Below are 12,749 nucleotides of genomic sequence, written 5' to 3' on the forward strand. Positions count from 1 at the left end.
GGATACCCACTTGCAAGAAGGAGGTAAGGACTGTTGGATTAAAGAAGTAATCTGTTTTTCAATATCTGTTTTTTAAATTACTTTCTGAATACAGTTTACCTGCATTATCAAGATGACTGTGATCTCCATTCCAAGGCCTAGTATCACCTTCACTAAAAATCTTTCCATGCATCTCCAGAAGCTCAATACCTGACATTTTATTAAATTCCAAGGCTTTAGGCCCATCTTTCTACTTTCAAATTCATTATGGTGCTAAAGGTCTATCCACCTGACAGATAACTGGCTTCTTAATTCAGCTGACACAGGAAAATTAAGATAAAAGGCATTCCTCAGATTCTACTTTAAGTTTTTCCTGGTTTTTCAATCTCAAGACAGCAACTCCTGCCTTTCTCTGTCTTCAAAGTATTGAACTATTCATTTAAATGTTTCTCATAAATGGTGGAAAATTGTCACATTTTTTTGAAATATTGACATTATTATCAATTGGTAAGAACTGAGTTTTTCAAATATAGACTATAGTGATTTCCTTGCAAATATACAGGAATGATCTTCATTCTTATTGAGCAAATATGCTATTAATTCAGATAAGCTTAAAATATTAAATGCAACAAGTTGTACATAAATAGTGGTGAAAAATGTATGTCAGTTGAAAAACATTTTGGAATCTGAAAAGGTAAGCTAAGTTATCATCAGTTAGGTAGATTGTAAGGATGGGAAGGTAGGACACTTAGTAAAGGTGCACAGAGAGCAAGACTACTACAATTGATTGCTCTGTCACAAAGACTGATGTGGGAACAGTGGGGCATAACAGAAACTGTGAAAACATGACAGAAAGTTTCTGTAAGATATATGTAACATATACAAATGCCATTTTATTATGTGGACAGTAAACAGATAGTGCAGATTGACACTATTCTACAATAGAATCCATTCAATTTAGATTTCCATTGAGTACTGGAGATGAAGGGCAACAAAATAATTGCATTAGACTTGTAATGTTGATTTACTTATGTGAGCATCCAAGTTCAGTGGGTAATAGAGAGGCAAGTGAAATGTTGGGATTTATTTCAAAGGAAATGGTGGAAAAAGTAGGGAGTCATGCTAACACTATATAAGGCACTGGTCAGAACACAGCTGGAATACTGTGAACCCTTATCTAAGCAGAGGCTGGGTCATTAAGTATATTCAAGGCTGGGATAGATTTTTAATCAGTAAGGGAATCAATGATTCTGGGGTAAAAGTGGGAAAGTAGAGTTGAAGTATATCAGATGAGATATAATCTCATTGAGTTGCAGAGTGGATTCAATGGACGACTTTCACTCCTACATCATATGGTCGGATGGTCTTACATCCATTGCATAGATCTCTCCGTTTTGTTTTGTAAAATTTTCTGTCTAATTTGCCAGGGTACACTCTAAGTTTTGGAGCATTGGAACAGCTATAATCTAGCTTTCGTTATTGGTTGCTTCTCTTGCATAAAATCCTTTTTCTACAAAAGCAAATACCTTCAGTATTTTTGTACCTAATTATTCTTTGGGAATTTTCTCAGTTAACTTCCATGAGGTAGCTATTTCCCTACACCTTCTTCAGCAGCAGGTCCAGTTCAAATCACAGTTAAGATTAGATTCCAAGTAAGAGTGAGGGGAGAGACATTTGTAGCTGCAGTAACAGGAGCACATTTCTCGTGCTCTACCTTTTGTTCGAAACAACATGCATTCATACTTATAATTATGTTTACAACTGAACTGCGCAACTAAAATTTTAAATTAATATTACCCTTTGCATATTTGCATAGCTAATACCATGCAACCCATAAGCAAGTGCCATGAGATTCTGTAAATTATGATGATACAATGGTCACATGGTTCTGCCATCAAACTCCAGTCCGGAATGAGCATGGGAAGAGACAGGTCTTATACACAGGAATAGAGAGCTATATTTGATTATGCACTCTGTACAAATGTCAATAAAGATGTGCTACAGAAAGCATGGAGTTAACGAGCCTTTTTAAGAGGTAAGGAGTGAGCACATCTACAAGGTACTTATAGACACCTATAGCCTGAGATAATCCAGACTGGTATTTCAAAGTGCAGGTAGCAGTATTTGTTTAAAGCACAGTTGCAGAGAAGTGGAAAAAGAAATCCTCCAGAATCACGACCTAAAGTCATGACAGAATCCAAGGAATAGAGCAGAAAAGGAAAGACTCCTGAGATTGGAGCGGACCTTGGAAGGCTTCAGTAAAATAAAATGAAGGTCTTGGCAAAGGAAGAGACTCTGAAGACAGGGGAAAAGAAACCCTTGGAAGACCTGGATTACTGGTTTACAGAGTGGGATGACTTTGAAAGGTGGGAAGAAGAATGTCAGATGAATCTGAAGCCTGTCCACAACCCAGCAGTAGGCTGGTGAAAGAAAATCCTGTCGATGTGCTCTGATCTAATAAGAAGAAAAAAACTTATACCCCACGTCTGACAAGCACAGTAGTCCAGAGGGAGGTAGCTCCAGTAGAGACTTTGCCATTACCTCGACCGTGCCAAAGGCTGCAATGAGACAAGGTACTACAGTAAGCTCTCAAACAGCCTCAGGTTTCTATATGAAGGAACAATGCCATCTAGTCAAAACATTTAATATGATGTAGTTACAAACAACTAATGCCTTTCTGGTAAGAAACCACAGAAGAAAGTTCTGCACAGTATGCTGCATTGAATTAAACATTCAGCATGTTCCTTAGCCATTAAGGTAATTCTTCATAGGGTTCTGGGGAGTTGAATGTTCTAAATGCTTCTGGTTGGGAACTGTAGATATATCTTTAAGCTAACAGCACATTCATCAACTCAAAAACAAAGAAAACATCCTGCAAAAGGAAATTTCCAAAGAAATTTGAATTCCCAAAGAAACTATCCAATCGGGAAAAAGTTCAGTTGTAAAAGAAACATGCAAAATTTTAAGGCACCCTTATTAAGGGCCATCAAGGAGAGTGAAAACTGGTTTTGGATCATCAGCTTGAAGGTATAAGGGTTTTTAACACAATTTAAATTGACATAGGAATAGCTGTTTCAATACTGGCAGACGGCACGCCATGGTTAAAGTCTGAGAGAGTAAACTAAGATAAAACCTGAGGCACAGACCTTCAGGTAAATCACCTCAAACTTTGACATACAGGATAAAATGTCAGTGAAACATTGTTATCTTTGGAGAAACCAGAATAATTCTTTGTTGAGCAGAAATGTATATATTTATCTCGATCTCTTAGAGAAAGTGGATAGAATATTTCAGGATGAAGACAGAAAATTTCAGCAAGAATTTCCAAAGCTGTATAAAAATATAGTCAACTGAAGCAGGAGAATCATATTACTCTACATGACCATGCTCAAACCTGCTTGTACATTCGCAGAGCAACTGTTAATGAAAAAATCAAAATCTCAGTTGAACAACACAATTGAAAGTGGGGTAATATTGTCAATGACGGATTTGAAACAATGGTGCTTAGGTTTAGGTAAGCTTTCCAAGACAAACTGGGAAAAATGATTGTGTGTAGCTCTTACTCAGTTCAACAAAGGACAAACAATGTTAAACAAATCAAGACAAAAATCCACCTTATTTTTTTCTGCTTATGATGGCTTGGTAAAATTTGCCACACAAAATTTGTCTGCCAACTGTGGATTCTGCTAGACGGCAAAAAATTAACATTTATGACTACATTTACATTACCAGACAGGCCATATTGCTTCAATTATTTACCATTAGGGATCTTTACTGCACCAGAGATTTTCCTAAGTGCAATGTCAAGAATCCTGGAATAAAAACAGAAATTTTTGCCATATGGATGATATCCTAATGCTTGACAAAATGAAAAAAAAGGAACATGATGAGAAGATCAGGTATGTGTTGAAGGCAATAAAAAAATGCATGCCTCAGCGTAAATGAGAAACATCTATTTTTTACAGTGAAGATTACATTGATAGGTGACATTATCCAAGAACAAGGCAACAAGGAAGAAAAAAGCCATTAGTGAATTCTGGCACTAAAGTGTGGAAATAATGTACATGTTTTTAGGCATGGTAAAGTAGATCAAGTGTCAAGGTTTATCCCCAAGTGAGCCAATCTCATTCAATCCATAAAAAAGGTTTGCAAAGAAAAAAAATGCCTCCAATCAAATTGGACTCAAGAACAGACTGCAGCTTTTGAAAGCATGCTACAGTCCTGGTTTATTCACTATAGTAGTCACAGATAAGTCGTCTGCAGGATTAGGAACAGTCCTTAATCAAATGCATACTGACAGAACATGAAAACTTCAAAGGGTAGATAAAGGCTGGTTCCCCTGGTGGGAGAATCCAGGACCATTGGGTTAATCTCAGAGTTAGAGGTTACCCAGTTAAGACAAAATTTCTTTCCTCAAAGGGTTATGAATCAGTGGAATTCTGTACTGCATAGGGAAGTAGAGGTTGGGTCATTATGCAGGTTCAAGGCTGAAATGGACAGATTTTTAAATCAATAAAGGGATCCTGGGTTAAGAGGAAAAGGCAGGAAAGTCGAGTTGAGGATTATCAGATCAGCGATGATTTGGAGATGCTGGTGTTAGACTGGGGTGTACAAAGTTAAAAATCACCCAACACCAGGTTATAGTCCAACAGGTTTATTTGGAAGTGCTAGCTTTTGAAGCGCTGCTCCGTCATCAAGCTAGTGCTTCCAATTAAACCTGTTGGACTATAACTTGGTGTTGTGTGATTTTTAACTCAGATCAGCGATGATCTCATTGAATGACTCAATGCACTAATGCGCTCGTTTCTGCTCCTATGTTTTATGGTTTTGCTGTCTTAAATCTGCTAGAAATCTGAATCAAAAATGGAAATTACTGGAAAAAAAAACACGATAGGTCAGATAGCATCTTTGGAAAGAGAAATGTAGTTGACGATTGGTATTTAATGTCTACCCAAATGTGAATTTGGAGGTGGGGAGAAGTCTTTTAATAAGGCTAGACAATGTCGGATGGGGAACTGCCACAGTTCTGGTTCTGTTCCAGAGAAGTTTAGGGTAGGGAGAGCTGGTGGATCGCCTTCCCATCTCAACACAAACTGAAGTCCTTAAGTGGACAATTAATGCAGGGAGCCTGAAAAGGAAAATATTGCTGGTCAACTTGTGGCCCACTGCGACAGGGGCAAAGAGAGGCTTCCCTCTTTGCTAATGTTTGATAAAGAAATCCAGCATTGTAAAGAGAGGGTCTGCCAAGTGCCAACCCTGCACTTTCTTGACTATCCCTTTTTTGCAACATTCATCCCACACTTATGAACCTACAACGCAGTTCCTCGAAATTGGGTACATTGCATCACTCCTGACAGTTTCTAATGGAAAGCTTCCAGCCTTGGGTTGTCCAGCAGCTCTGGCTTGTGAGGCAGAGGATTGGAGTCAGAATTTCCATCTCCTGGAATCCTTGATACACTATGACAGGCCTTCCCCAATAGAATGGGCGAGGCCACTGTTACCTAAAGTTAAATCTATCCAATGCAATGTCTCAGACCAAAAATTCTTCAGCATTTCCAACATTTTCAGTTTATAATATGAGGCCTGGAATACAAAGTAGGAAATTCAGGAAATTCAGTAACACTTTAACTCCCAATCCCAAACCTTGTGAATTAGATTCAAGATTGAGTTAAAAACAGGGAAGTCAAAGAATTATGGGTGCGAGTCGAGAAAGTGGAGTTACAACTACATCAAATCAGGTATGATCTTACTAAATAGTGAAGCAAGTTCAAGGTGTTGAACATAACATATCTATATCAACCAAATAGGAACAGATTTAATCTTTGGTCTTTGTTGTAGGGGTACCCTTTTCAGCAATAAGATATTTTTTGGATACGATCCCAGATCATCTTTGGGGGAGGTCTGGTGTCTTTTAGCAGAACCATGGTGCTCTTTTTGATCAATGTCAAGATGCCTTTTGGGAGAGGCAAGGCACACTTTGAGATCATTCAGACAATTTAGATATGCATGTAGCTCATGAATTGTCAAGACCATTGGAGCTGAAAGCAGAGGTGTCAAAGGAACCAACAAGTGTGTCAAAAGGAACAGTCAAAAGCACCTGTCAAGTTACTGAAGTTCTGAAATGTCCTGCTCTTTAAATATTTGAAAAACCTCTATCATTTTTAAAAGAATATAATTACTCATTACTGCACTCTGTACTTTGATATAAATTTGATCTTGACATGATTAGATTAATGCTGCATTATTAATTTCATAATTTTCCATTATCACAGTGATGTGCCTATCTGGCATCTTCATTTGATTGACAGCCTCAAAACTTTATAGCATCTGAAATGGAACTATGATTTCCAGTGCTTCATTTTTTAAAATGGATTAAGCAGTTGAATATTCATTCTTAGAAGGAATCATACAGGAAGGAATTAAAATTTGGGCAATAGTTTTAGTGTGATATTTTTTTTTAAAAGTCAGTGATTGACACTTTGGTTTTTAGTTCATCTCATCTCAGCATGGGTCCTGAGCTCTACCAAGTTCGATGCTGGGTGAATGTCACAGAAAGGGTAATGACAAAGGGTAGTGAGAATGTTTGGCATTAATTGGCAAGTTTTCTATAAAGGGTGATGGGTGTAGTTGAGGGAATAGGGATTATAAAGACCCTGAAGAACTGGGTGGAGGGGTTGTGGGGTGAGGTGGGGGGTGGGGGGGGGGAGTGCATGTGGAGTATCTGTGGGAAGCCAAGATGCTAAGAACTGTGTTACATTTTATTGTTCTGATTTTAAATTCCAACACAGTACTGAAGCACCAGGGAACACATTTACACAGTCCGCTTCTCCACCCAGCAAACTTTGTGCTTGGTCTTGGGTCACACCAGCTTGACTCCCAAAGAACTTTCCTCCTTTTCTCCAGAATGAAAATCCCACGTGCTGGGGCACTTTCTCTTTTCATTTCTTGGTTGAATAGTTTGTGGAGTTGGCAAACGTCCTCACTCTGCACTCCTGACCTGGGAGTAAACACTCGGGCTGCAAAATCAACTCAATTGACTGTTGAATTACCTCAACATTATACCAAGAATTGTTTTTAAAAAGAAAAGTTGAAAGAGAACATTGAGTCTGTTAAGCTTATTCAAACCAAAGTCCATTCCTGATTATTCTATTGTCACAAATATGTATCTACTACCCAAAGCAAATATTTATTTAAAATGGATGAAGTAATTGGTACAAAATGATTCCAATTGACTACCTTTGTGGATTCAACTGAAACTGGGTCCAGACTGTACTTGTTCCAGTTAGAGAGGATGAGAGACTTTTGAAATTTATTTTACACTTTGAGTGCAAACAAAAACTATTTGACAATGACTTCCTTGGAGGTTTAGAAAACACCTAGAACCTGACAGGATGAAACCGATCTGAGTTAATAGCTGACACAGTTAAAAAGTAAAATCACTTTGATTAAAAGTAAATGGATAGGTCTTTACTAAACCTAGGTTAACCCCATTCCTGATATTCAAGACTGTTTTGGGGATAGCAGCCATTTTGAACTCTGATCTGGATAAAAGTCTCATGAGCAACCATTTTGTGTGATCACAGCTTCTCAAGAAGGAGGATATTCAGGACTACTGTACTGAACCAGTCTACCAGAAGTCATAAGCTATAGTGCTATAAAAGTGAAGAAATAGAGCCTACACTCACTCCTACATGCTATTCTGCTCAGTTTACCTGTGGGAATAAATGTCATCTAGTCTACTATACCCGTCCCAATACAGACCTCATCGCAGCCACTGAATTTTGACATCAAGTTTTCCATCTCTTCACCTTAGAAAAAAGATACTTCAAGTGAGCCAGGTCTGCAACCACAGTAGAAAGTATTCATAAGGTATAAATTTTATCCTTCCTATAAATCTTAGAGTCTGCACTTTCACTAATAACACCACAACTTTCTGCTTCAATACATTTAATGGTAATAATTGTATAATAACCTTACTTAAAGCATACAACTGTGTTGATTTTTTGTTGAAAGGTTGAAACACCTGAAAATTAAAAGTGGGCTACAAATTGTCTTGTACAAATTTGTAATTCTCAGACCCCTCAGAAGACATGCCTGGTGGTATTGTGAAGTTTCTGTACTATCATTACTCAGTGAACGCTGACTGAAATGATCACCATGGTCAGAATCTTCCCAGGTCTGGAATGATGTGAACCATAGTGAGGAAGTAGGGAAAATCAGGTGAGATGTCAAGTGAGGACAATATCAATGACAATACCAAAGAGTCAAATGGGTCAACCAAGTTCAAATGTTCAAGACTGGATTCTCACTAATAAGCAGTAAGAGGCCTATTAATTGGGATTATCACTCATTATCATCCTCAATATTACTTACTCTCATCTCATTAAGCAGCATTGTCCCACCAGATGTCAAGAATTTCTAACATGAACATCAGAGCAGATACCTGGCACTTCAGTTCACCACTTGCTCCTCTGGATCTCTACCTTGGACTTGCCATCAAAGTCTAATGACACACTCCATGGACAGAGACCCCATATCCACAGGCATTGGCACATGACACATAGCAGCCTCACCACACAGACATGGCACATCTCTAATCCACTTGCAGTACATTTCTGCACTTTGGACTGCACTAGCACCTCTCATTGGAATGCTGCTGCCAGGAAACATTGCTTGTTTGAACAGGCACACACCTCACAGATTTGGTGGGGGGGGGGGGGTGGGGGGGGTGGGGGGGGGGGTGGTTGAGAATCATTTGCAGTGAGAAATGGTGCAGACAGATTACATATTATAAAGTCAGTATATATCTCTTAAAAGTCTCTGCTCTGAAAACCAAGTGGCATCTACATTCTGCTCTTAGTGTCATTCTCAAATAGGAAAAGGAGGATTAAGGTATAAGTTTTAGATTAGATCCCCTACAGTGTGGAAACAGGCCATTTGGCCCAACAAGCCCACACCGACCCTCCGAAGAGTAACCCACCCAGACCCATTTCTCTCTGACTAATTAACCGAACACTATGGGTAATTTAACATGGTCAAATCACCTGACCTGCACATCTTTAGACTGTGGGGGGAAACCAGAGCACCTGGAGGAAACCCATGCAGACATGGGGAGAATGTGCAAACTCCACACAGACAGACAGTCACCAGAGGCTGGAATCAAACCTGGGAGGCAGCAGTGCTAACCACTGAGCCACCATGCAGTTGGATCATAGTTTCACAGCACTGGAGTAGAAACATTTGATTTAATGCACAAAAAGAACTTGCTGACCACAGCTGAAAATTGCAGGATGAGAAGTGCATTTCCGATTGAAACTACAGTGAGAAGAGCTGACATTTGGCGGAATTTCTATCACTTAGCAACTATTCTTATATGCAATTTTATTCACTTCTTTTAGAATTATTTCTTTTTTAACAAATGTAATGTAAAATATTATTGCCTGTTGTATACGGTCACCTGAAAAGAAATGACAGACAAAAATTGCATGGAGTAATTTGAGCAATTTGGTCAATTTTGTGACTATTGTTGAGTTAATGACAGCTTTAGGAAAAATGGTATAGAGAAACTTCCCAAGATGTGGTGCTGAAGGCCTGAGTAGTGGAGATGGACAAGAAGATGCCATTTTTCCCCAAGTGTCAGAACGTTCTTACAGAGTACCCAGAGCAGGAATGGAAGCAGGAAACCTAAGAGGGCAATTCCCAGACTGCAGTGCTGAGGAACTAGCAGCAGTGCTGTAAAAAGACAAATAACCTCTTGCAAATCATCAAAGCCATTGTAAGCTTTTTCACATAATTATCCATTGCACCACCCTTTCATGGTGTGCAACAAAGTCCCACTCACCCATTAGCATTTCTTGGAGCTCAGCATATTTGGCCTGATACTCCAGATCAGCTGCAGACACATTCACAAATTACAGTTATGCACCCAGTTCCCACCATCTCAATGTCCTTCCAGCTACTGAACAATGGCAGGCACATTATGCAAGTGCAGTGCAACACAATCACTATCATTCGTTCTCCTTGCATGCTAGAACATGACTCAAAATTGAAAGAAGCAAAGCAGAATCGGAGGGGACAAGGAAGTGAATGAACTGCAATGAACTATGTGGCATTCATTGTTACTATGACATTAAGGATGACGGTCTATGCATCTTTTCAACTCCCACCTCACCATTTTCCTGGTAACCAGCATGAACAGCAAGCTGCGGACATTGTGACCAGGGACATCGTGCTTTTCTCTTGATCTCCCTTGCTTGCCCCATTTTCTGTTCTCAGACACCCCAAAACTGCTGCCTCCCTACCCTCAGCTTACCCAGGAGGAGACAGAGCATAACTCTGAAGAAGAGACTTCATCACCTGAACCACAGCCACAAGCTCTGACAAAGACACTGTCTGTGCCTCAGATGCCAGAAAGGAAATGGGATCTGCACATGTTGTGTCACAAGGCATAAGTGGGATACCACCATTGCTGGAGAAAAGGTTAGTTTATGTGTCAGCAAATCACAAACAAAGGACACTCTCTGCTATGGTGACAATATAACGGAAAGGCTGGCTCCTGTAGCACCATGTCCACTGCATATCGCAAATTCATACCTTTTTAATTGAAACAATTCACAATAATTGTCGATAATATTTTTTTTCAAATTCCAAATGCCATTGCCATCTTGTCTTAACTGGAAGAATATTACTCTAACCAGGAATGGGAGATACAAGAAGAAATGTTTCAAACTAACCTTAGCATTCAATATTTTGTTGTGAACCCTCCCATTTTGAATTTTTCAACATCCATGCTGTTCATTGTGATACTTAGATAATTATTTTTCACTGCATAGGCAGTACTCTGGCAGAGGGCATCATCCACTCAAGGAATGGGCGTGTCTTCATAAAATGCTCAGTTTAGAATGATCCTAACATTGCTCTTCCAGACCAGGGTATGATCAGTCGAATTTTTAAAGTGTTTTTAGCCGATGTAAGTTACTTCAACAAAATGATTAAATGGCAGGTTAAAATATTGAGGTAAGTGTATTTTATAGCAAAGACAACATATAATATACTTACACTTGTGTTGAAACTTGAATTATTTGAGGCAATATTTTTCAAGTATCTCTACTTATATGTAATTTACATTAGAACTCAAAGACAGTATTTTCACCGACTTTATCACAGAACATCCCATATCTCACCCCCTTTCATTTCCTCCTTTCTAAAAGTATAATGTCTTTCTGGAGCAATAGTTTCACGAGCATCAGTTGTGCTCTTTTATCTCTCTCAAGTAAAAATAATACTGTGAATCTTTCTTACAGATCAGGCATGACTGCAAAATTTAAATCTGGAGCCATTAACTTAATAAATGGAAATAATTCATTGTTGTGATTTGTTTACAACCTATACCAAACTATATTTCATGTCTGCAAGGTTTGGGTTTTTGGGCTTGATTTACAATTATGAACAAAATGACAAAGATTTCAGTCCAAGATGGACATTTGCTTTGTTTTTTTTCCCAATCAACTGGAGATAATTCTCCAATATAACCTGTATACTCGCACCAATTTCACCAAGAAACTATTTCCAAGACTTCACTTACCTGAGCCTATGCTGTTTATGGTGTGGGTTTGTGCCTCTGAAAATGCATTTTTGACCATTGCAGCCAGTTCCATGTTTTTAGTTGAGGCTGCAATAGTGGATGATCAGCTCAAAGGTCAATATCTGTTTCAAATTACTTCCTGATTTCTGACTTCCCTTCTCTTTGTAAGCTGTACTTCAGAACTGTCAGCATGAAGAGTGTACGTCAGAGCAATTAAAATTAGATCAGGGTGGTGTAGAAAGCTTACGCCTATTTCAGATCCAGACTCTATAAGGTCAAATTGCTCTCCTAGTAGTGAAATAATGTACATGACCTCGAAACACACCTGAGCCAGAATGCAGAGAAATACCCGGATGAAAACGAAACCTGTTTCCTCTTGGAGAGAGTGATGCAAAAGTGACTTTACAGACATAAAAAGGAAAAACATCTTCACAAAAGTAATTTCTCAGGTAGGAAAACATGTTATATGATGATAGACTGCTATGTTACCACACAAGATAGAATGACTGAAAGTAAACAGTGACATCAGTTGCCCAAATTTGATGATGTTATCTGCATTTTCTGTCTTTTGGGTGTTAATCCTATCCCAAGTGGTTAAGAATCCCTGTGAACTAGTCATTAAAATGGATTAGTGTCCTATTGGGAATGTGTCTTGTTAGGCAGTGTAGGTTGGAATGAAAATGTACATGACATCATCAGTAGACTATGCAATTATCTCACTAACAGTATACATCCTAATACATGTAAAAATACTTTAGTTGCACCATGTAAATCAATATAACAATTAAAAAAAATGAACCAACAAACTATGGAGTTCCCATTTATAGGCTGTCCTGTGCAGAAGACACATTTGCAAATCCATTAGCAGACGGTAACATCCTTTGACGAAAAATGAAAGCTGTAACAAGTTAAGACTATGCAAAACCAACGTCATTTTTAAAAATAGAAATCATTTGAGATGCATGTATGCTTCCTTAATACCATTTTTAATGAAATAGTCTTATAAAAGTTTATCTTCTATTTAGTTTCTCCACTTGGCTAAGTAAGGTGTATGGAGCCATTCATAGAAACTATTCTAAAAGAATTGTTTGAAGACAATACAAAAGTATTAGTATTTAGTCAGGACACAAAGGGCTGTTATATCTTGGGTTTTTTTTTGAGGATTGTTAGATAAATCTTTTAGTCT

The 12,749-nt window shown here is 38.4% G+C and overlaps 1 protein-coding gene across 30 annotated transcripts in view; it reads right to left on the minus strand.

Moving 5' to 3' along the window:
- The window catches only part of nrxn1a (neurexin 1a), a 1,866,202-nt gene that overhangs the window by 905,302 nt on the left and 948,151 nt on the right, over window positions 1-12,749 (minus strand). The gene's annotated exons all lie outside the window — the stretch shown is intronic.

This window comes from Chiloscyllium punctatum, chromosome 11, assembly GCF_047496795.1.
Source record: "Chiloscyllium punctatum isolate Juve2018m chromosome 11, sChiPun1.3, whole genome shotgun sequence".
Lineage (NCBI taxonomy): Eukaryota > Metazoa > Chordata > Chondrichthyes > Orectolobiformes > Hemiscylliidae > Chiloscyllium > Chiloscyllium punctatum.